The sequence below is a fragment of the Saimiri boliviensis genome, chromosome 15, assembly GCF_048565385.1.
Source record: "Saimiri boliviensis isolate mSaiBol1 chromosome 15, mSaiBol1.pri, whole genome shotgun sequence".
NCBI lineage: Eukaryota > Metazoa > Chordata > Mammalia > Primates > Cebidae > Saimiri > Saimiri boliviensis.
The window spans coordinates 54,163,487-54,188,196 of record NC_133463.1 but is presented as its reverse complement, the minus strand read 5'-3'; the positions used below and the strand labels follow the sequence as shown (position 1 = coordinate 54,188,196).

Genomic DNA, 24,710 nt, shown 5'->3' with positions numbered 1-24,710 from the left:
AGTTTAGGATCTGGGAATAAGATACAAAAATAACTCAAATTAGTAAGCACTTATCATATGCCAGATACTACTTTAAGTACTTTATATGAATTAACTCATGTAACTCCTACACTAACTTTTATAGAAGATGAAACTGAGGCCTCTACAGAGCAAAAGATTTGCCCAAGGAGTCCTGGTTTTAGGAAATAATCAACACTGGAACCAACAAAATTTCCTGATGGAGAGGCTCAAAGGAAGCTGCACACTTAGGCTGAGTGCTCAAGAGAATAGTCAGAGCTAAAATAATAAAGTCGGTAAATATCAGAACAGGAAAGGGGACAAAGTTAGGAGAATGGCTGAAGTAGGTAAGCCAAGAGCGTAAAGAGAGGAATGAAAAAGGTTAAGAAGACATATCAAGGAATATCAATATGTAAAGATTAAGGAAAAAAAGGACAGAGGAATAGAGAGAGATGTTATCAGAAATACAAATAATATAATCGAATTAGATTCCATAGAAGATAAGAGAAGAATAAAGTTCCTGTAAATTGGGATGGTCAAGTTTGCTTATCAAACTGAACCTCTAGCAAAGAGGCTAATTAGCATAAAGATTTTTAAAAAGCTATATATTTGGAGATTTAGAGAGCATAAATGACCCACTATTAGAGCTACTGAATTAGAGTTCTAAGTCAGTTTCCAAGCAGTTAACCAAGGAATTTTATGAAAAGACGTGGAAGCTATGATGGTGGTGAACTTTCTGAAGAGATTTAATGTTGAAGAGAAGAAATGAGATGGCAAACTCATGAAGCTATCAAATGGAGAGAATAGTTACTAAGATAAGGATTACTGTTATATTATTTACTTTTAGACAAAATTGGAGGAACTTAAGGCAAGAGAAAAATTAAAAACAAAGTTAAAAATTGATACAAAAAGTTATTTTAAGGTGGAAAAAGAAATGACTAAGAACTCAAGTGAAAATATCAAAGTATCTCATTTTGAGGAGGTGATAACTAAGGTAATTTAAAAATATATATATGTACAATGTGCCAGGTATTATTCTAAGCACATAAGAACTAATTTAATCTTTCTGAGTTTGATTCATTCATTAATTCATTTAAAACAAGAGTTGGTAATTTTTTCCAGAAAAGGCAGACAGTAAATATTTTAGGCTTTGTACTCCATATGGTCTTTGCTGCAGCTACTCAGCTTTGCTATTGTAGTGCCTAAGCGGCCAAGTAATATGTAAACAAATGACAGTCACTATGCAGCAATAAAACTTTATATATACTGAAATTTGAAATTAATACAACTTTCACATGTCATGAAATATTCTTATTTTGATTGGCTTCAACCATTTAAAAATATAAAAACCATTCTCAACTTATGAGCTTTATATAAAAAAATCAGGCAATGAAGCAGATTTGGCGCATGAGTCATAGTTTGATGACTTGTGATTTAGAACATTAAACTCATGCTGTGAGGGATTTTATTAACAAGGTATAGAAGGAACTCACCTGTAAATTTGTTTAATGGGTGTGTCATCATCACAACTTCTAGATTCAAAACTACATTGCTAATGGTTTAACCAAAAAGTTGGTTTTATTAATTGGGCCTCATTTTCCTAACCTAGTAAATGAAGAGGTTAGAGATCATTGTTAAAGTCTTTTCAACTTCTTTTTATTACTATAATTCCTCTGTTTATCAATTTTTTTAAAGTTAATTCCTCTCAAACTTTTTTTTTTTTTTTTTTTTTTTTTTGAGACAGTGTCTTGCCCTGTTGTTGCATAGGCTGGAGTGCTGTGGTGCAATCATGGCTCACTGTAACCTCCGCCTCCTAAGCTCAAGCGATCTTCCCACCTTAGCCTCTTGAGTAGCTCGGACCAAAGGCATGCACAACCATGTCTGCCTAATTTTCACATTTTTGCAGAGTTGGGATTTCACCATGTTGCCTAAGCTGTCCTCAAAGTCCTGGGCTCAAATAACCCAACCACCTTGGCTACCAAAGTGTTCGGATTATAGGCATGGGCCACTATGCCTGGCTTCCTCTCAAACTTTCATAGTTGATTCTTTCTTCTTAGCCTACTCACCTCTTGACTAATTGTTCCCCACTCATTTTCCCAGGCTTATAATATTTAAGCAACAACATCTTATTTCCTTTCACAATTTTCCAAAATAAACTCCATAATTCTAACCCAGCAATATAATACATACATAATCATCTTATATTTTTCTATTGCTTAATCTGTACTTTTCAATTGAATCTGATTATTTCTATATGTAAATATTTTAGGCAGCAAAAGACTTCCTTCCAACTCATTTTTATTTGAGTTTTTTCTCTGACTTTACCACAGAATACATAATATTTCCAACAATGTAAAAAGGTTCATAACAAATTATCAGAAGTTACACTCATTGGCCTATAATTTCAAGCATCATTTTAGATTTTTCAGCCATTCTTGTTATCAAAGAACTATTAATAGTTAACATTTTGTGAAAATAAAAAATAGAAAGTTTTGATTTATTCTTGCTAATCATCCAACCCTACAATCAGTGTATCAAGTTTTTAGATTAGAAAATGATTAATATTCTGCAGTATTAAAATAATTACACTAAATAAAAATTCACATTATGTCTCCAAAACTAACACTGAAAGCTAAATCATATGAAAATGTTCTTTGACTATAACTTTCTTTTTGCCATAAAATCTACAAAATGTTGCATTTCAACATGTATAAAAGAGCATATATTAAGAATATTAATAATATCTCAAGCTATAAAGTAAAAAATTAGTCTCACATTTTGAAAAATAATATATATTCCGCTTTTCCTTGAAAACATGATTATGGAGTGAATTTAATTTAATAATAGTTATTTTTATTTTATTTATTTTTTTTGAGACAGAGTCTCACTCTGTCAGCTAGGCTGGAGTACAGTGGCACGATCTCTGCTCACTGCAACCTCCACCTCCTGGATTCAAGGGATTCTCCTGCTTCAGCCTCCTGAGTAGTGGGGATTACAGGTGCCCACCACCACATCTGGTTAATTTTTGTATTTTTTGTAGAGACAGGGTTTCACCATTGGGCAGCCTGCTCTCGAACTCCTGACCTCAGGTGATCTGCCTGCCTCAGCCTCCCAAAGTGTTCGGATTACAGGCATGAGCCACTGCACTGCCAAAAGATTCTTCTTTGTGGAATTAGATTGCATCATTTCATAGACCAAGAACATGCTTTAAAGTTAAATATCTTGAATGAAATCTGATTATTATCTATACAACTCCCATATCTATTTAAAAATCAAATGTTCAAACTCACATCTACCAGAGTCTAATAAAGTGTACCAGTCTAATAAAGTCTATCAGAATCTACTAGATTCCCATGGGATTAAAAAAAATTTACTCAATCTAGATTTTTTTCTAAAGCTAAATATATACAATTCATATGTTATTTCTTTATTTTTGGAACAAAGATGTTTTTATGAATGTTGTCTTATGTTTTCCTTATATTTGTCAGACAACAACTGAGCAAACCGAAGTGGTTTCTTGCATTTCTATGTTTCTTAGCATATGTTACGGTCAGAGAAAATGATTTACAGGGCACCAGAAATAACTCCTAGTGTTTCTGCAGATTTCTGGAATTTGTGGCATTATGCCACATATAAGAAATATATGACACATGGAACATTATTTTTCTTAGCTTTGGATTACTGCTCTAGTAAAGGCTTTCTTATCAGAAAAGATAGCTATTATTAGCATCTATCTTCCTTATCATATAGTAGGTCTCAAGAGACTGGGCCATAGGATTTGGAAGTGTTAGTGGAGGACAGGACCACATTGTGCTTTCCAAGACAGTGTTGTTACTAGGTGCCATGCTTGCTTGGGAACAAATAAGGGTACTGGACTCAGAAAACAAAACCAAATAAAACTGAAAACCACACACACAAAACAAGAGGGCAGAACATACTGATTGGCCAATAATTACAAAATACAAAATTTTAAAATATCCAAACAAAGCTCCAAGTGAGAACTCTTTTTATACATCTTAATTCAATTACAGTGGATATTTAAAAATTACATCTAAAGAATATGTATGGGTATACACACGTGTGTGCATGTGAATTATAGAATGACTATACATCTTGTCATGGACAAGAGTTTACAGCTCTAGTACATAAATTTGGAAAAACAAAATAATAGATCAGAGGGGAAATGAAACAAAAGTCCCATGGAACTTTAATGTGTGAATTACTTTGTGAATTATAGTATGGTATCTAGATTGAGACTTGCATATTTACCCAGTGCAGTGTTGGCTTTGGGTCTGACCCAGGACAGTCTTAGCGGTGGTGGACACAGGGGTGCTTGTATCACCTCTTCCCCAGCTCCAGGCAGCTCATTACAGAGAAGGAGACTCTTACTTGTTTGGGAGAAAATAAGGGAAGTAAACAAGAGTCTCTACCTGTTAATTCAGGGAATTCTCCCAGATCTTACCTGAGAAAACCAAAGCAGTACTTTTACTAGTTTACAAGAGCCACAGCATTACTGGGCTTAGAGTGCCCCCTAATGCAAATACGGCGGCTGTGACCAAAGAATTAGATCACAACACCCAAATCTCTTAAATTACTTGGAGAGCCTTCCCAAGAAGGATGGGTACACAAGCCCAGACTGTGAAGGCTACAATAAGTATCTAACTCTTCAATGCCCAGACGCTCATGAACATCTACAAGCAACAAGACCACCCAAGAAACCACACCTCACCAAATGAACTAAATAAAAAAATTGTGAAAATTTCCAAAGAGACAGAGATGTGTGACCTTTCAGAGAATTCAAAACAGCTGCTTTGAGGAAGCTAAATGAAATTCAAGGTAACTTAGAGAAGGAATTCAGAATCCCATTAGATAAATTTAAAAAAGATAAGTGTATCTAAATCCCATTAGATAAATTTAAAATTAACTTATTGAGATACTTTTTAAAAAATTGAGCAGAAATTCTGTAGCTGAAAATTCAACTGGCATACTTAAGAATGAATGGGTCAGAATCTCTAAACAGCAAAATTGATCAAGCAGAAGAATTAGTAGTGAGCTTGAAGAAAGGCTAGTTGAAAATACACAGAGACCAAAAAAAAAAAAAAAAAAAAAACCAAGAATAATAAGAAAGAAGCATGCCTGCAAGATCTAGAAAATAGCCTCAAAAGGGCAACTCTAAGAGTTATTGGCCTTAAAGAGGAAGTAGAGAGAGACATCAGGGTGGAAAGATTATTCAAAGGGATAATAACAGAGAAATTCCTAAACCTAGAGAAAGATATCAACATTCAAGTACAAGAAGGTTATATAACACCAAACAGATTTAACCCAGAAAAGACAACCTGAAGATATTTAATAATCAAATTCCAAAAGTCAAGAATAAAGAAAAGATCCTAAAAGCAGCAATAGAAAAGAAACAAATAACATACAAAGAAATTCCAATACATCTGGCAGCAGACTTCTCAGTGGAAACCTTACAGACTCGAAAAGAGTGGCATGACATATTTCAAGTGCTGAAGGAAAAATCTTTTATCCTAGAATAGTATATCCAATGAAAATATCCTTCAAACATGAAGGAGAAATAAAAACTTTCCCAAACAAATGCTGAGGCCTGTCCTACAAGAAATACTAAAGAGAAGTCTTCAATCTGAAATAAAAGCATGTTAATGAGAAACAAATCATCTGAAGGTACAAAACTCACTGGCCACAGAGGAACATAGAAAAACACAGAGTATTATAACACTAATTGTGGTGTGTCAACTACTCATATGTTGAGTAGAAAGACAGAAAAATGAACCTATCAAAACCAAAAACTTTTCAAAACAGTACAATAATACATAAATAGAAACAACAGAAAGGTAAAAAGCAGGGGACGTCATATGATCAATGGTAGAGAGGTATATAATCAATAGAAGACACTTAGAAGTATAGCTTTATTCTTGACATCCTCACTGAATAGATTGCTTTGTTTATTCATTTGTAGGTTTGTTTAATGAGATCACAGATGTAACAATGCTTCACATTTATGTTAGAAATTCTACATGTTAGAAAAAAAATGATTCACGCCTTGTGAATTTTAAATGTTTTTACATAAATAAAAACATCCAAAAGATAGTGCAGAGTTTTTATTAGTTTCCTCTTATTAGTTTGTTGCTTATGCAATATGTGTTAAGTTCTTATCAGTTTAAAACAACGGGTTACAAAATTATTTGCAAGCCTAATGGTAATCTCAAATAAAAAAACATATAACAAATACTCAAAAAATAAAAAAGCAAGAAATTAAAACACATCACCAGAAAAAATTACCTTTACTAAAAGGAAGACAGAAAGGAAGAAAACAAGAAAGATTACACCAAAAAACAACCAGGAAACAAAAAACAAAATGGCAGGAGTAAGTCCTTATTCATCAGTGATAACATTGAATATAAATAGACAAAACTCACCAAGTAGACACACAGAGTGGCTGAATGGATTTTTAAATCCAGTGATCTGTTGCCTAAAAGAAACACATTTCATCTATAAAGACATCTATAAAGGCTAAAAATAAAGGTATGGAAAAAGATATTCTATGCAAATGGAAGCCAAAAAAGAGCAGGAGAAACTATACTAATAGCAGACAAAACAGGTTTCAAGACAAAGACTATAAAAAGAGACAAAGAATGTCATGATAAAGTGGTCAGTTCAGCAAGAGAACATAATGATTGCAAATATACATGTACCCCACACTGGAGCACCAGATTTAGAAAGCAAGTATTAGTAGAGCTAAAGAGGGACTCCAACATAATGACAGATGGAGACTTCAACACTGCACTTTCAGTATTGGACAGATCATGCAGATAGATCAACCAAAAAACATCTAACTTAATCTGCACCATAGAACAAATGAGCATAATAGCTATTTACAGAACATTTCATCCGGTGGCTACGGAAAACACATTCTTCTGATCAGCACATGAATCATTCTCAAGGATAGACCATAAGTTAAGTCACAAAACGTATCTTTAAAACCTCAAAAAAAAAAAAAAAAAAGAAAAAAAGAAAAAAGAAAAAGTATTTTATATATCTTCTCTGACCACAATGAAATAAAACTAGAAATAAATAATAAGAGGAATTTTGCAAACTATATAAACAGAAGGAAATTAAACAATATGCTCCCAAATGACCAGTAGACTAATAAAAAAAAAGAAAGAAATTACAAATATCTTGAAACAAATGAAAATGGATTCACAACATATCAAAACCTATGGGATACAATTAAACCAGCACTGAGAGGAAAGTTTATAGAAAGAAGAACCTACATCAAAAAGAAGAAAAACTAATGATACACCTAAAGAACTTGAAAAGCAGGAGCAAAGTAAACCAAATATTAGAAGAAATAATAAAGATCAGAGCAGAAATAAATGAAATCAAAATAAAAATATTATGAAAGATCAATGAAAGGAAAAACTGGCTTTTTGAAAAAGATAAAATAAATAAACCTTTAGCCAGACTAAGAAAAAAAGAGGATCCAAATAAATAAAATCAAAGATTAAAAAGGAGATATTACAGCTGACACCACAGAATCCAAAGGCTCATTAGAGGTTACTATGGGCAGTTATGTGCCCATAGTAACCTGGAAAACTGGAAAACCCAGAAAAAGTGCATAAATTCTTAGACACATATAAGCTACCAAGGTTAAACCATGAAGAAATCCAAGACCTAAATAGACCAATAACAAGTAATGAGATCAAAGCCATAATAAAAAGGCCCCAGAAAAGAAAAGCCCAGGACCTGATGGTTTCACTGCTGTATTTTACCAAACATTTAAAGAAATAATACCAACTGTATTAAAACTGGTTCAAAAAACGGAATAGGAAGAAATGCTTCCAAATTCATTCTGAGGCCAGTATTACCCTGATACCAAAACCAGAAAAAGACACACCACAAAGTAGAAAACTACAGGCCAATATCCCTGATGAACATTGATGCAAAAATCTTCAATACTAGCAAAAATCTTCAATACTAGCAAACTGAATTCAACAATGCATTAAAAAGATCTTTCATCATCACCAAGTGGGATTGATCCCAAGGATGCAAAGTTGGTTTGACACATATAAATCAATCAATGTGGTACATTATAACAACAGAATGAAGGACAAAAACGATATGATAATTTCAATTGATGTTGAAAAGGCATTTGATAAAAATTAAATATCTGTTCACGATGAAAATCTTTAAAAAACTGGGTATAGAAGGAACATACCTAAACTTAATAAGAGCCATATATGATAGACCCACAGCTAGTATCTTACTGAATGGGGAAAGCCTTTCTTGCAAGAGAAAGCCGGAAAGCCTTTCTTGCAAGATCTGAAACATGGCAAGGATGCCCATTTTCACCACTATTATTCAACATCATACTGGAAGTCCTAGCTAGATCAAGCAGGCAAGAGAAATAAATAAAGGGCATCCAAATTTGAAAGAAAGAACTCCAATTATCTTTGTTTGCATATGATAGGATATTATATTTGGAAAAACCTAAAGACTCCACCAAAAATCCATTAGAATTGATAAACAGATTCAGGAAAGTTACAGCACACAAAATTGGCATACAAAAATCAGTAGCATTTCTATATGGCAACAGTAAACAACCTGAAAGAGAATCAAGAGAGTCATCTTGTGTATGATCACTACAAATAATATAAATAGGATGAACTTAACCAAAGAAGTAAAAGATCTCTATAATGAAACTATAAAACACCGATGGAAGAAATTGAAGAGGACACAAAAAACAGAAAGATATTCCATGTTCATGTACTGGAAGAATCAATATTATTAAAATGTCCACACTACCCAAAGCAATCTACAGATTCATGTAATCCCTATCACAATACCAATAATATTCTTCACAGAACCAGAAACAATAATCCTAAAATTTATATGGAACCACAAAAGACCCAGAATAGCCAAAACTATCCTAAACAAAAAGAACAAAACAGGAGGAATCACATTTTCTGATTTCAAATTGTACTACAGACCTATATTAACCAAAACAGCCTAGAAAACAGGATATCCATATGTAGAAGATTAGAACTAGATCCCTATCTCTTGCCTTATACAAAAATCAAATCAAAATGGATTAAATATGTGAATTTAAGATCTCAAATTATGAAACTACTAAAAGAAAACATTGGGGAGACTATCCAGGACACTGGTCTGGGTAAGGATTTCTTGAGTAATATCCCACAAGTTCAGGCCGCCAAAGCAAAAATCGACAAATGGGATCACATCAGGTTAAAAAGCTTCTGCCACAGCAAAGGAAACAACAAAGAGAAGAGACAGCCACAGAACTGGAGAAAATATTTACAAACTATTCATCTGACAAGGGATTAATAACCAGAATATACAAGGAGCTCAATCAACAGGAAAAAAATGTAATAATCCAATTTTAAAATGGGCAAAAGATCTAAACAGAAACTTACCAAAAGAAGACATACGAATGGAAAACAGGTATATGAAAAGGTGTTCAACATCACTGATGATCAGAGAAATGCAAATCAAAACTACAATGAGATTATCATTTTACCTCAGTTAAAAGGGCTTTTCTCAAAAAAAGAGGTGATGAATGCTGGCAAAGATGTGTAGAAAAGGAAGCCCTTGTACACCGTAGGTGGGAATGTAAATTAGTACAGCTACTATGAAGAATAGTTGGGAGGTTCCTCATCAAACTAAAAACAGAACTATCATCTAGAAATCCCATTGTGAGATACAATCCCAAATCGAAGAGATATCTTCACTCTCATGGTTATTGCAGCACTATTCATGATAGCCAAGATTTGGAAGTAACCTAAGTATCCATCAACAGATGAACAGATAAAGAAAGTGTGGTACATATGTACAATGGGGTACTATTTAGCAACATAAAAGAATGAGATCCCATCACTTCCACAACATGGATGGAACTGGAGAATATTATGTTAAGTGAAATAAGCCAGCCACAGAGAGACAAACTTTGTATGTTTTCACTTATCTGTAGGAGTTAAAAATTAAAACAATTAAACTCATGAATCTAGATTATAGAATGATGTTTATCAGAGGCTGAGAAGCATACTGGCGGTGGCTGCTGGGGAGAATAGGGATGGTCAATGGGTACAAAAACATGGTTAGATAGAAGGAACAATATCTAGTATTTGAAAGCACAACAGGGTGACTATAGCTAACTACAATTTATCATACATTTTAAAATAACTGAAAGAGTATAATTGGATCGTTTGTAAGAAATGGTGAATCTTTTTTTTCTAACATGTAGAATTTCTAACATAAATGTGAAGCATTGTTACATCTGTGATCTCATTAAACAAACCTACAAATGAATAAACAAGGCAATCTATTCAGTGAGGATGTCAAGAAAAAAGCTATACTTTACCCTAAGTATCTTCTATTGGTTATATACCTTTCTACTATTTATCATATGACATCTATTTATTGTATACCTGATTGTAAGCTAAATGGGGCAAAGACTTTACCTCTTTTGTTCATTGGTAAATTGTAGGGTTTTCAATTTATTTATTTATTTATTTATTTTTAATTGAGATGGAGTCTCACTCTGTCGTCCAGGTTGGAGTACAATGGTGCAATCTCGGCTCACGGTAACCTCTACCTCCTGGGTTCAAGCAATTCTCCAGCCTCACCTCCCGAGTAGCTGGGATTACAGGTGTGCGCCATCATGCCAGGCTAATCTTTGTATTTTTAGTAGAGACAGGGTTTCACCATGTTGGTCAGACTGGTCTTGAACTCCTGACCTTGTGATCTGCCGGCCTCAGCCTCCCAAAGTGCTGGGATTATAGGTGTAAGCCACCATGCGCAGCCTAACTGTAGGTTTTAAAATAATGTTTGCTGCATGGTAAGTGTTCCACAAATATTTGTTGAATAAACGGGTTAATCTTTAAAACAAATGTAACTCTCTCAAGGTTGTGATGAAGTAATCCTCATGAATTAATGAAGTAACCCCAATGAAGTAACATATATAAATATAGTAATTAGCACAATGTCTAGAACATGGTCAAGATATACTGGCTCTAATTATTATGTATATTTACAATTTCATGGAGGCATTAAAGCTTTACTAAAGATAGAAACAAACTTAGATTTATTTGAAGAAGCAGCTATTTTATATAAACAAACATGATCTGTGGCCTTGAAGAAACAGTCCCTCAGATTTCATATAGATGAATAATCCTCAAACCTTTGGTAATTTCAAATTTGAAAATATGTAATTCAATAAAAACCAGTTATTAAATAATCTTAGAATGCAGATTAATATTAATAGTGCATATACAAGTAAACTTAATTTCATAGACCAATTTATTTTTCAATTTTCAGATTATTTATTGCTATTATAGGTACAACTAAATTTATTTTAACTTTTAAATTCAGGGGTACAAATGCAGGTTTGTTACATAAGTAAATTCATGTCATAGGGGTTTGTTGCACAGATTATTTCATTACCAAGGCATTAAGCCTAATACTCATTAGTTATTTTTCTTGTTCCTATCCCTTCTCCCACCCACCACCCTCGAAAAGGCTCCAGTGTGTGTTGTTCCCCTCTCTGTGTCCATATGTTCTCATAATTTAGCTCCCACTTATAAGTAAAAACATGTGGTATTTGGATTTCTGCTCCTGCGTTAGTTTGCTAAGGATAATGGCCTCCAGTTCTATCCATGTCCCTGCAAAGGACATGATCTCATTTGTTTTTATGGCTGCATAGCATTCCATGGTGTATATGTACCACATTTTCTTTATCCAGTCTATCATTGATGGGCATTTAGGTGGATTCCAGGAATAGCCTAATTTATTATCTACAAAATGTCAAATATTATGGTTGGTACTAAATAAAAAGTTACACACTTTTGGCATAAATGAAATGCTATACACAATCCTTGTGAACAAATTTACCCTTCAGTTTTACTGGTAAATAATGATTAAAATTGGAAATTCCCTTTATTCCTTATATTATCCCTAGAAAACATTCCAAAACTCCAGATACCGCTTTTTGTCTGTTAACAATGACAACTTAAGAGCTGTATTATTGCTTTTAGCTAATGTTAATTAAAATTGGATAAAAATGCTCAGTGAGGGTAGAGATATAAGATAGACAATAAATGGGTCATCAAAAAAGTCACGACTGTAACCTTAACACATTTATGGTGAAAGTATTGAACAAAGTATATGGATGATTTATATATTTAGTAAGCAGAGTAATTATCTACTGGTAAGCCAGTTGAATTTAATTAGAAAACTCACATTCAAGACACAGCTACATTAATCAAGTTGTAACTGAATAATAAAAGTAGTCTTTGTGCCTCAATTTCCATATTGTGTAAAAGGGGGATAACATTATCCAGAAAGTTACCCCAACGGTATCCAGAAGGTTGTTACAAGGCTTTCTGTCTCCTTTTCTTCTAGCTCAATTAATCCGTTATCTTTACTCTTTAATATTATGAAAACCTTAAGCTCTTCACTTTTTCTCCAAGTATCAGCCTCTTCCTCTTCATTTATACTAAATCAGCTTTGATCCCACAGCCAATCATTTCAGTCTTTTGCAAATATCTTCAACTTTTTGAGTATCCCTCCTCATAAGACATCCAACTGGCTGAACTGCTTAATAAATCCTATCACATGCTGCTTCTCTGTGTACATCTCAACATTTTAGCATTCTTTTTTTTTTTTTTACGGGGAGACAGGGACTTTGTCACCCAGGCTGGAATGCAGTGGTGTGATCACAACCCACTGTAGCCTTGGCCTCTCGGGCTCAAGTAATCCTCCCATCTCAGCCTCCCTGGTAGCTGGGACTACAGACACGTGCCACTCCGCCTAATTTTTTCTTTTCTTTCTTTTCTTTTCTTTTTTTTTTTTTTTTTTTAGAGATGAAATTTTGCCATGTTCCTCAGGCTGGTCTTGACTACTCCTGGTCTCGAGCCACCTGCCTGCCTTTGCCTCTCAGAGTGCTAGGATTACAGGCATGAGCCACTATGCCTGGCCCATATCAGCATTCTTGAAAAATATTCAGTAAAGCACAGTTGCTCCACTATAGAGTTCACTATCACTGGCCTCAAAATTGCAGCATACATGTACTCCCTCCCCTCTCATACAGTAAGGAGTGCATACCTAACTTCTTCATGCTTTTAAAACCTCCCACCTTCTGCTTTTCTCTCTGCAGACTTTTCCTTACATTTCAGAGAGAAAATAGAAGCTATCAGATGAAATTCCCTTATACCATATACACAAGGTTTTAAAAGTTCATGGAAAATTATGAAAAAAAACTATGAATTTCAAAATGTTTTTGCAACAAAAATAAGCTCGTACTAACTTCACATAACATGTCTAAACAGGCTATTTTGAGGTACTAAGAAGGATAAGACATCCATTTGAAAAGATCCCCTATCAGAGCAGCATTAATCCTGCTTAAATTAAGGCAAGAACAACAAATTTAGGATGACTTTAGGGTGGAAGAATGGTGAAATCACTGGTTTTTTATGAAAAGTTTATGGGGACAATGCCCCAAAGAAATCAGCAGTTTACAAATGGGTAACATGTTTTAAGAAGGGACAGAATGATATGTTCAAGATGAAGCCCTCAGTGGTAGACCATTCACATCAATTTATGAGGAAAAAATAAATCTTATTTTCGCCCTAATTAAAGAGGATCAACAATTAATAGCACAAACAATAGCCAGCACCAAAATATAATCTCAATTGGTTCAGCTTACACAATTCTGACTTAAAAATTAAAGTCAAGTAAACTCTCCACTCGATGGGTGCCAAACCTGTTGGTCAGATTCCTTGCAGACAAAAGCAAAGCTTTCAACTGAATTTTTTTTTTTTTTTTTTTTTGAGACTGGGTCTTACTCTGTTGCCCAGGCTGGAGTGGCATTATCATGGCTGACTACAGCCTTGATTTCCTGGGTTCAGGTAATTCTCTCACATCAGTCTCTCAAGTAGCTAGGACTACAAGTGCACGCCACCATACCTAGCTGATTTTTTGTATTTTTGGTAATGATGACCTTTTGCCATGTTGCTCAGTCTGGTCTCAAACTCTTAGGCTCAAGAAATCCACCCACTGTAAGCGCTGAGATTATAGGCATCAGCCACCACGCCTGGCTCAATAGAAATTTTAAGCAAGTGAGATCAAGATCCTGAAGCATTTCTTTGATGAACTGTAATAGGAGACAGAACACGGGCTTAAGCACTACGATACTGAAGACAAAGCACAATCAAAACAATGACTTCTGAGAGACAGAAGAGGCCCACTCAAAGCAAAAGCAGACTGGTCAAGAGCAAAAGTCATGGTAACGGTTTTTGAGGGATTCTCAAGGCATTTTGCTTGTTAGTTTTCTGGAGGGTCAAAGAGCGATATCTGCATATTATGAAAGTGTTTTGAGAAGGTTAGCTAAACTTTTTTTCTGGGCAGAAAAATACCTAGAAATGCTTCACCAGAGGTCTCCACCACAACAATGTTCTTGCTCATTCCTCTCATTAAACAAGAGGAATTTTTCAAGAGTTTTGATGGGAAATCATTAGCCATTCACCTTACAGTGCTGATTTGGCTCCTTCTGACTTCTTTTTTGTTTCCTAATCTTTGAAAAAAATCTTTAAAAGTTGCCTATTTATTTTCAGTTAATAACATAAACAAGACTGCTGTGACATAGTTAAATTTCTTAGGGATAAACTAACTGACTGGTATTATCACTTCCAGTGCCTTTTTTTGTTGTTGTTGTTGAGATGAAGTCTCACTCTGTCATCCACCTGGAGTATAGTGGTACAATCTTGGCTGATGGCAACCTTCACCTCCGGGGTTCCAGCTATTCTCCTACCTCAGCCTCCCGAGTAGCTGGGATTACAGGTGCCCGCCACCACGCCTGGCTAATTTGAGTATTTTTTAGTAGAGATGGGGGTCTCACACTGTTGGCCAAGCTGGTTGTGAACTCCTGATCTCAAAGGATCCACCTGCCTTGGCCTCCCAAAGTGCTGGGATTATAGGTGTGATTATAGGTTTGCCCTCAAAGTATCTTGAATTTGTTGAGGCTTATGTTGAGAAATAACATTTACTTTAAAAAATTTTTCTCTTTTAATTCCATTTTTCCACAAACCTTTTGAGGTCTCCTCATATGATACATATCACAGATGCAGAATGTGAAGGGCAGAAAGGTTGCAAAGTTTGCTGAAGGTTTGTAGTATTTGAACCTAGTAGTCTGACAGCAGAACTTAGGCTTTTAGTTACCAACTTTACCAGTAGAATAAGAAGATGAATACGAATTCCGCTTAGCTTAGAGCAAGAGTTGCCACACTTCAGCCTGAATCAGAATCACCTGGAGGGCTTGTTAAAAGGTTTTGGTTCATTAGGTCTGGGGTGATACCTGAAAACTGCATTTCTAACCAATTCCCGGGTGATGCTGATCGTACAGATCCAGCGAGCACATTTTTTGAGAATTGCTGGCAGAGACTTAACATAATTCAAACTACATTCCATGTGAAAAGTTAGTAAGTCTTCATTTGATGTTTAGTAAACAACATTCAGGTCACTCCTTTTGTTTTGCTCAATTCTTTCAGACCTGTAAAAACTGTCTGCATGTAGCTGTTACTCTATCTTACCATACAGGCATGTTACACTGTGGTCACAGTGCATATGTGTAGGTTGAAGAGAAAATGTGTGAAGTATTTCTGTCCTTCTATGTCCCCTTAGTCAGAAATTTTATAACACCTACACCGTCAGAGGTTTATTTGATCTCTGTCTACCCAGTCAACATTCTTGTTTCCATTCCCTCCTACAATAGCAGGTCAGAAAAAAGGGTGGAAATTCAAGTATTTGGCCTATTAAAACGTAGTTCTATGCTTTTAACGATTAGCAAATTTAGGTAATAAGTACCTAGGCTCATGAGACTGGAGTTCCAATGCTAGTTTTAGATAGTATATACCCTGAGACATATGATACTGATATATCTGACTTCAGTTTTTCAACTGTAAACTTAAGGAAATAGACATTTTGAAATATAATCTAATTTTGTTACAAAAGACAAATTCTAAAATGACCCAAAAAGAAAGTCTGCAAAGCAGATTTTTAAAATAAAGACTAATACACTTAAGAGTAATAAAGAACATGAATAGTCCATCCAAGAAAATAGCAAATACTCTAAAATGCATTTATCTTAGTTATAATTACATTAACATACAAAATAAAAGGAAAATGAATAACTTTCAAAATTATTTGAATGTGTATATGTATTTAATTTTAAAGAAAACAAAATATGTATTTTATGAATTGAGAAAAAATACCAAATTCATAAAATACATACGAATTTTAATTAAGAATCAGGATCTTTACTTTTATGCTCTCCTCTTCCATACATTTTTATAATCGCAATAATAACATAAAATGGCAATTGGGTCCCATTATTTACTTCTTTTCAAAATTCTATACTCCTTTTTTTCTTAAAAGGAAATCACTCTCTTTGGTTTTAAATCAATCCAATTTACATAATGGTATCTGCCAGAAATATTCCCCAATAAACCCCAATCCTCAGTTCCTGCCTTGGTCAGATTTGGTTGCCATCCACTATGCATATGTTTTTCTCTCTTGTCCTTCCCTTTTTCACCATTATTTTCCTTTTTTGAAAGGTTCAATTTCTCTCCTCCACAAATTTAAAACATTGTTTAGATTTTAGCTTAATGTATCATGAACCTCTCAGAGCAATAACTGCATGATTGTTTCCAACCACTTACCATCTTTTCTATGAGTAAAGAAACCCAACTCAATTTCATTTTCATATACATGCAAATGCATGATTAGTCAATTACTCCATATTGTCTATGTATCATCAAATACGACGTATTTACTTTAAAAAATGAATTAATTAACATATGCATGCATTCATATATATTTCCTCCTCAGATTATCTGAGGGACATCATCATCCATCTAACTGCCCAGATTAGAATCCAAGAAATTTATCCAAGATATATGTTCTCTTATCCTTTTCTCTCTATCCAACCAATCAGCAAGTTTAGGCTGGTTTAGTTTCCTATCTCTGCCTCTAGCCTTACCCACTCTAATAATTAATTATAGTAATATTAATAATAACACTAATAGCTAACACTTACATAATACTTACTCTGTGCTGGGCTCCATGCAAAATGCTTCACACATTTTCTTCCTTTCTTTCTTTCTTTTTTTTTTTTTTGAGACGGAGTTTCCCTCTTGTTGCCCAGGCTGGAGTGCAATGGCGCGATCTTGGCTCACCGCAACGTCCGCCTCCTGGGTTCAGGCAATTCTCCTGCCTCAGCCTCCTGAGTAGCTGGGATTACAGGCACGCGCCACCATGCCCAGCTAATTTTTTGTATTTTTAGTAGAGACGGGGTTTCACCATGTTGACCAGGATGGTCTCCATCTCTTGACCTTGTGATCCACCCGCCTCGGCCTCCCAAAGTGCTGGGATTACAGGCTTGAGCAACCGTGCCCGGCCCACATTTTCTTTTTAACCTACACACCCTGTGAAGTAGGCATTGTTATACTATGATTTCTATTTACGGATGAGAAATGTGTTTTCCTACTACTTTTATAGTAATATTTTATAGATAAAATTCTTTCGAGAATTTCTTTAATGACTCCTTCATCTATAGAATGAGACAGAAACTCCATTGCATGGCCTACAAAATGAATAATACTCTGACCTGTGCCTTACTTCCTTCTCTTTTTCCTCTCAAACTAAATGCTCTAGAAATATATAACTATAAATAGTTATCTGAAATGCATGCATAATTTCAGTTTTATGTGCCTTGACATCTGCTTTTTTCTTTCATAAATACCATTCTTGCACATGGCCACTTGGTTACTAAGTCTCTGCTTGAATAAGAGTTCCTCTGTGAAGTCTCACCTAATTTCCATCCCCCAGCTTGGATAACTTTGATGAGCTTTCTTTAATGCCAATTGTATATAGAGGAAAACTTTGCAATAACATTTGCCACAGTAATGCGAAATTAGATAACACTTTTGCCGATTTGCTCTCATCTTCTCCAAGGCACCTGTTGGCAAATGGGTGGGTTAAAATTCTCATCTCTTCAAAGGGGGATGGTAAGGCTCCCAAGCCCATTTTGAGAAACAGAGAGATGGAAAGTAGGTCCCCCAATCCTCTTCCATAGGCTTAGAAAACCAAAAAGGGGTAGCTGGACTTCTGTCACTATGCTAAAAGTTTCAGTCAGCTACAGGATTCAGAACCATTCTCATTTTGGGTATTTTTACTAGAGTGAAAAAATGCCACGAAGTGGCGTCAAATTGTAGCTGGAATCTGGGCAGTGGGCATGCAGCCAGACTGCTAGGTGTACAGGTTCACCCAGATTATTACGTGAACCTAGTATTTCAACATTGCACCTGACATAATACATTTTTGGATATCAATTATAGCATTTTCCTTTACTATATATCCATTATGGAAATTCTTCTATTGCAATTATTTGCTCTCATGGCATCTGGATGTTTTGTCAGTGTTATCTCAGCAGCCTAGTACCTGATATAGAGCTCTTGCTAGCTCTAAAGAAAGAATTTATTGAATAAATTAATTCAATAAATTTACTGTTTGAATGAAAACTCCTAGGAATGTAAGGATAGTTAAATACTAATAGTCAAGCTGCATTTAGAATGTCTTGTAAATCATCTAGGTATTCAAAAAACATTTGCTGATGATAAAGTAAACCTTCCTAATAAATATTTTACAAATATATAGATGTCAGTCAATTAACACATATTATTTGTACATCTACCATGTATAAGGCACTGGAGTCAATGATATGCTAATTAAAAAGAACTACAAGGAAACATTTTTTAAAAAAGTCACGTATAACCTAGATTGCTAGATGAAGCATAAAGACAAACAATCCCAAGGCAAGACATGGCAAGTGCTAAGAGAATGGTAACAACATCAAATAATACAGAATTTCCAATAAGAAATGAAGAAATAACACAAATCTCCTCTGCCCATCTGTTTGTTTCATAGCAGTACTCAGTTCTATGTAGGTCAAGCTGTTGTCTGATGATGAACCCATTTTTGCTTCTATGATGATACAGAATGCATTATACTATCAGGCAGAGCTTCCTCCTTCTTCCACTTAAGCTAATCCTTCCATCTTCCAGGAACCACAGGTTATATTTAGATTATACTCTCAACAATGTGCAGACAATTAAAGCCTACAGTGGGATGTGAATAAATGTTTTTATTGATTTGTTATAAAATCTTATTTATTTATTTATTTATTTGAGACAGAGTCTTGTTCTTGTTCTTGCCCAGTCTGGAGTGTAGTTGCATTATCAGGGCTCGTTGTAACCTCAAACTCCTTTGCTCAAGTTATCCTCCTGCCTCAGCCTCCTATGTAGCTAGGCCTACAGTCATGCACTGCCATACTTGGTTATTTATCTTTAATAGAGACAAGGTATTGTTATGTTGCCCAGGCTGGTCTGGAACTCCTGGGCTTAAGGGTTCCTCCTGCCTCAGCCTCCCAAAATGTTGGGATTACAGCTATAAGCCATTGTGCCTGGCCATAAAACCTTACTCTTAAGTCTCACTTTTGTCCCTCCATACAAACAATCTGGTCTAGCATGTACCACTTTATTCTTCAGCCAGTTTTAAAGTCAAGATGTAAGGCATAATTGAAGGAAGAAATTATTTTTACATCTAGTCTAGAGTAACATTCAGAAACTGCAAATTAGGTCACATCTTAGCCCATTGAGCCCAAAATTCTATAAACAACAAATACATTTTGTTCTTCCTACACATGCAAAAGATATTTAGCCTCTCTACTGAAAACAGGTGTAACTATTTTTTAAATTTAAATTCAGGCTAGCATACTGAAGAAACCAAAAATCTAATGAAATGGGGCACAGCTGGTAGTTAAACAAATATTACTATTTAGTTATGTAAGAGATAATTATTTTTATATATCTTAATTCCTCAACGTTTAGAATGTAAAAATCATTATTTATTCAAAATGTATCTTTTGGTGACATTTTTGAAAAGCCATTACTCTTGTAAAGGCCTTTGGCAATTGTTTGATCAAATATCCAACTAAATCAGCACAGAGGAATTTATAAATACCCACCATCCCAAAACTGGACATACACATTCTTGCCCATATTGGCTGTATGACCCTGTGGATCAGATGGTGACTGGGAAGAATTTAAATTTAGGGCTAGATCATTACCACTTCTAAAATTAGCAGATTTGGCAGTCTCACTAGGTACGATGAATTAGCTATCATTTCAAATAGGCGCAGAAGAACCTCCCTGTTTCACCTGTTTTAAATGAGTGGCTTAATATCATTGAAGAAGGATGAAGATTTGTTATTTGTTGTTTATAGAATCTTAGGCTACATGGGTTAAGATACACTCTGATGTGACAATTCCTGAGTGTTACTCCAAACTAGATCCAAATCCCCTGTGACTGCATTTGGGAAATGAGATGCAGCTTTTGGGCAGAGTCAGTATCAGTTGGTAACAGATGAGTTACCAAGACAGTATTTATTCCTAGTAATGTTAAATTAGTAGTACATGATTTTGTAAGTACTGGCATTTCATGTATAAGTTTTGTCTTTGAGGGCAAAAGTTATATTTCTATTTCTTTGTTATTGTTTATTTTTATAAAAATTTATCACTGTTTACTATGTGCTATGGTTGTAAGTGCTTTGCTAGTTTTAACTTACTTAATCCTCAATCCAATGAGGAACTATTATCATCATAATTATACAGATGAGAAAAGTGGGCACAGTGAAGCTAAGTAACTCATCCAAGGTTACATGTTCACACAAGACAGTAAGTGGGAGAGCCAGGATTCAAACTCAACTGTCTGGTTCCAGAGTCTACACTGTTAACAAAATGCTGTATACAACACACGCTATTCATTTTCTGATTTGCCCATTCATTCACCTCTTCCAATATAGTGACTCTTACTAGGAAGCAACTTTGCGCCGAATATTGATTGGCATTAAGCACAAATGGGTAAGACTCAAGAGATGTTTGTTGAATTAATAGTTTGACTTCAAGTTTTATCCTCTTTGTGGATCCTTAGGTCACTTCTGATGTAATTATAACTTAAAACAAGTACAGCTGTAAGTGGCCAAGATTTTCTTTTAGAATAAGATAATTTGGGATATTTTATTTTAGAATAGCCAAAAGCAGACACACTTATGGAAAAAGTTAACCTGAAAAAAGTGAATATTCTAGAGAGTTGGTACTTAACTAAAATTTAAAAGTAAGTAGGGTATTACATATTTTCCTGCATTTTACAAAAGCCACAAAAATAATTTAACTTTTTCTTGATAAAAGGATAATTATAAATATTATTTATTATTCTGAGTTTCAGATAAATCAGAAGTTTGAGCTGAATCAGCACTAGCCTCAAAGTAGCACTGATGAAAACCAGCACTTCCTCTTTAAGCCCTTAGCTCTTGAGGCAAGCGTACTTGCAAGGATTTTTCTATCTTGAAAAGTACTGAGAAAATAAATGACCAAAGCAGTTTTATAAAAATTTATTTCTTATCTTTTAAAAAATAATTTTTACTAATGCCATCAATGTGCTTTAAGTTTTCAATTTCCTTCAAATTATCTTGATCCCACTACATAAAAACAACAGCTTCTAACTTTGTCTAACATGCATTGAAAGCTTACCCCACGGTAGGAATTGTTACAAGCACTCAAATATTTTAAAAATCTCATTCCACATTTCTAACATTCTTTAAGTTAGGTAATTATTCCTACTTTGCTGTTGAAGAAACTGAATATTTGGGAAGGTCACAAGCTGATGTGTCGTTCTAACATAAAGACAATTTAACCTGGTTTAAGACTCCATTTGCTTGAGCACTGCACTATATTGGAGGACTTATGCCCCATCAGCAAAACCCCAATGGCATTTTATTACCCCATAGGTTATATTTAAAATCAGATTGTACCTACCACTTGATTTGGTGGGCACTATTTTTGTTTTTCAATTTTTTTATTAAGTTCTGGGGTATATGTGCAGATCGTGCAGGTTTGTTACATAGGTACACACATGCCATGGTGGTGGTCTGCTGCAACCATTGCCCCATCATCTACGTTAGATATTTCTCCTAATGCTATCCCTCCCCTCCCCACTATTCCTCCCCTAGACCCCACCCCCCAGGCTCCAATGTGTGATGTTCCCCTCCCTGTGTCTGTGTGTTCTCATTGTTCAATAACCACTTATGAGTGAGAACATGCAGTGTTTGGTTTTCTGTTCTAGTGTCAGTTTGCTGAGAATGATGGTTTCCAGTTTCATTCGTATCCCTACAAAGTACATGAACTCATCCATTTTTATGACCGCATATTATTCCTTGGTGTATATGGGTGGGCACCATTTTTAATCCAGCCATTGAAAAGTTTGATATCCCCAGTGACTTTGAAAATTATGTTTCACTAAAGTTGCGAAAAAGGTAAGAGAATCCAGTAAAAAACAAACAAATAACAAAAAAACAAAATAACAAAACAAAAACTATTTTTTTTCTATTTATACATGTTTGCTTGTTTTTGGATTGACCAACCATTTATTTTGCATTTTAGCCATAGTCTCTCAGCTTCAATGCTTTTATTACTTTTCATTAATTAAATAAAATTAGAGTAGACTTGCTTTTTCTCAACCACAGTAAGACATGAAATGGGTTTCTCCCATGAAACCGGTCCCTGGTACCAAAAAAGGTTGGGACCACTGATCTAGTCCACCTGCTAGCCTCGATCACAGGATAGCTAAGTCAGCCAACACTAACTTTTGCTTCTGAGGAGAAACTTTGTAAACACAAAGGCGGCCAGCAAAAATAAGCCTCTTATTACAACTTCACTTCTCATAAAATTGAAGGGGACTTTAAGGAATCAACAGCTATTCATTTATTCATCAGTTATTTTGGGGGCTCTGAATGCTTTCCCTACAAATGTAAAAATCAGATTTAACTTGCAGTTTTCGAGTAGTTAATATGTGTGGCCTTTTGAAAGGTTTTCGGATTAAAATTTTTTATCACTAAGAACACCATACATTTACGAACAGGTAGTCAATTCTTATTTGTTTTCAAACTAGAGACACCTGATTTAGTGATACACATCATGGTGTCAGTTGGTCGTCATTAACATATTAATTTTTTAAAATTAATTATCTAAGATATCTCCTGTGGTAACAGATATGTTATCTGCAATGCCACAACATTCTTCTAAAGCTTTATGATTTGCTGACATTATACTCAAGCTCTTTAATTTTGTCTCTCAGTTTGAATAGTAACAATGATAACAACCATTTATTATGTGCTAGGCATTACTCTAAGTAGTTTATATGTACTAACTAATTTAAAACACACAGAGTCTAATATAAGTACTATTATTATCCAGATTAAAGATTAAAAAACTGAGAAGTCATAAAACTTGAGGAAGGTGTTGGAATCAGGGCTGCAACAAAAGCATTATGGCCCCAGCATTTGTGCTGCGTCTCTTGAAGTAAAGAAGCTCACTTTCCTAAAATACACATTGCTCAATTGCCATGTAAGTGTGTTTGGACTTTAAACTTGACCAGAACATAGAGACACTTACTTTCTATTCAGCTACAATAATTCAGAGAGAACAAGGTCTAGACATCCTGATTTACATATATGCAGACACAGTCCTTTACCACGGGTAGCACAACACAATTCTATACACTGTTTGAACCTTAGTCTTTCCTCTACTGTAGATTCTCTTTTCTGGGTGGTAGTCTGTTGCTCACCACCTCCATTGCCTCCACTTTGCTGCTGCAGCTCCTCCCCACTCACTATGATTTGATCTAATTTTTCCTGTTTTGTCTTCTTGTTTTTCATATTTAATGATAAAACATTTATAGACACAGCCATTAAGTAAAAGTGCCCCTCGTTCTCTATAGGGCAAACTGACAAATCACAGAATGCTGACTGTCATCATTGCTCTTCAGCTCCTTTTGTTGCAGGTTGGGCAGATCTGCTTCTCTTTTGGCAAAGCTTTTGGTAAAAATTACATGAAGTTGAACATTCTCCAAGGCATCTGGGCAAAAAGCCAAACACTAAATTTTGCCCTTGAATGATATGGTCCAATTGGAAAGCATATGAAGTACTCAATTTCTAAATAAATTAGAAAAATAGTACTCAAATTTTAGTAGTCACCACAACCACTTGAAGAGCTTTTCAAGAATACAGTCTGTGGTCTTAGCCTCAGGAATTCTAATAAGATAATTCTGGCATCTGAGGGCCAAATATTTCATTTTGAGATTTATCTGGTGATTCCATTGCAAGTGACAAACAAAAACCATTTGGGAACCCTAGTATAGGCTAAAGAAAAGTGATACTGAGTGAGATAAGGCAGAATGAATTCACTAACTCATCTAGCCAAGTGACATATTTTTAATCTCATTTTGTTAGTTTTGCCTTTCCTGTGCTTAGAAAAGATTTTATGGTTAAATTTCTAAGACCACTGGCAAGCAGAAAGCAGAAAATAGATAATACTGAATTTCTGCAGCCCCAACTATCCACATTTTCCCTTTTGGTAAAGGTGTTCTGCATTATCTTTAGTTAGTTCTTAGTATATCTAGAACCAGATTAGCTTCTTTGTGTCTCTCTGATTAGCATACACTTAAGAAGTATTTAAGAAAAAAAGTTTTGTTTTTCTCTTATATACATAATGGCATATCTTTATTATTAT

General features: G+C 34.8%; 1 protein-coding gene across 49 annotated transcripts in view; it reads right to left on the bottom strand.

The window, feature by feature from the left end:
- Positions 1 to 24,710, bottom strand: part of RIMS2 (regulating synaptic membrane exocytosis 2) — a 730,833-nt gene that overhangs the window by 101,328 nt on the left and 604,795 nt on the right. The gene's annotated exons all lie outside the window — the stretch shown is intronic.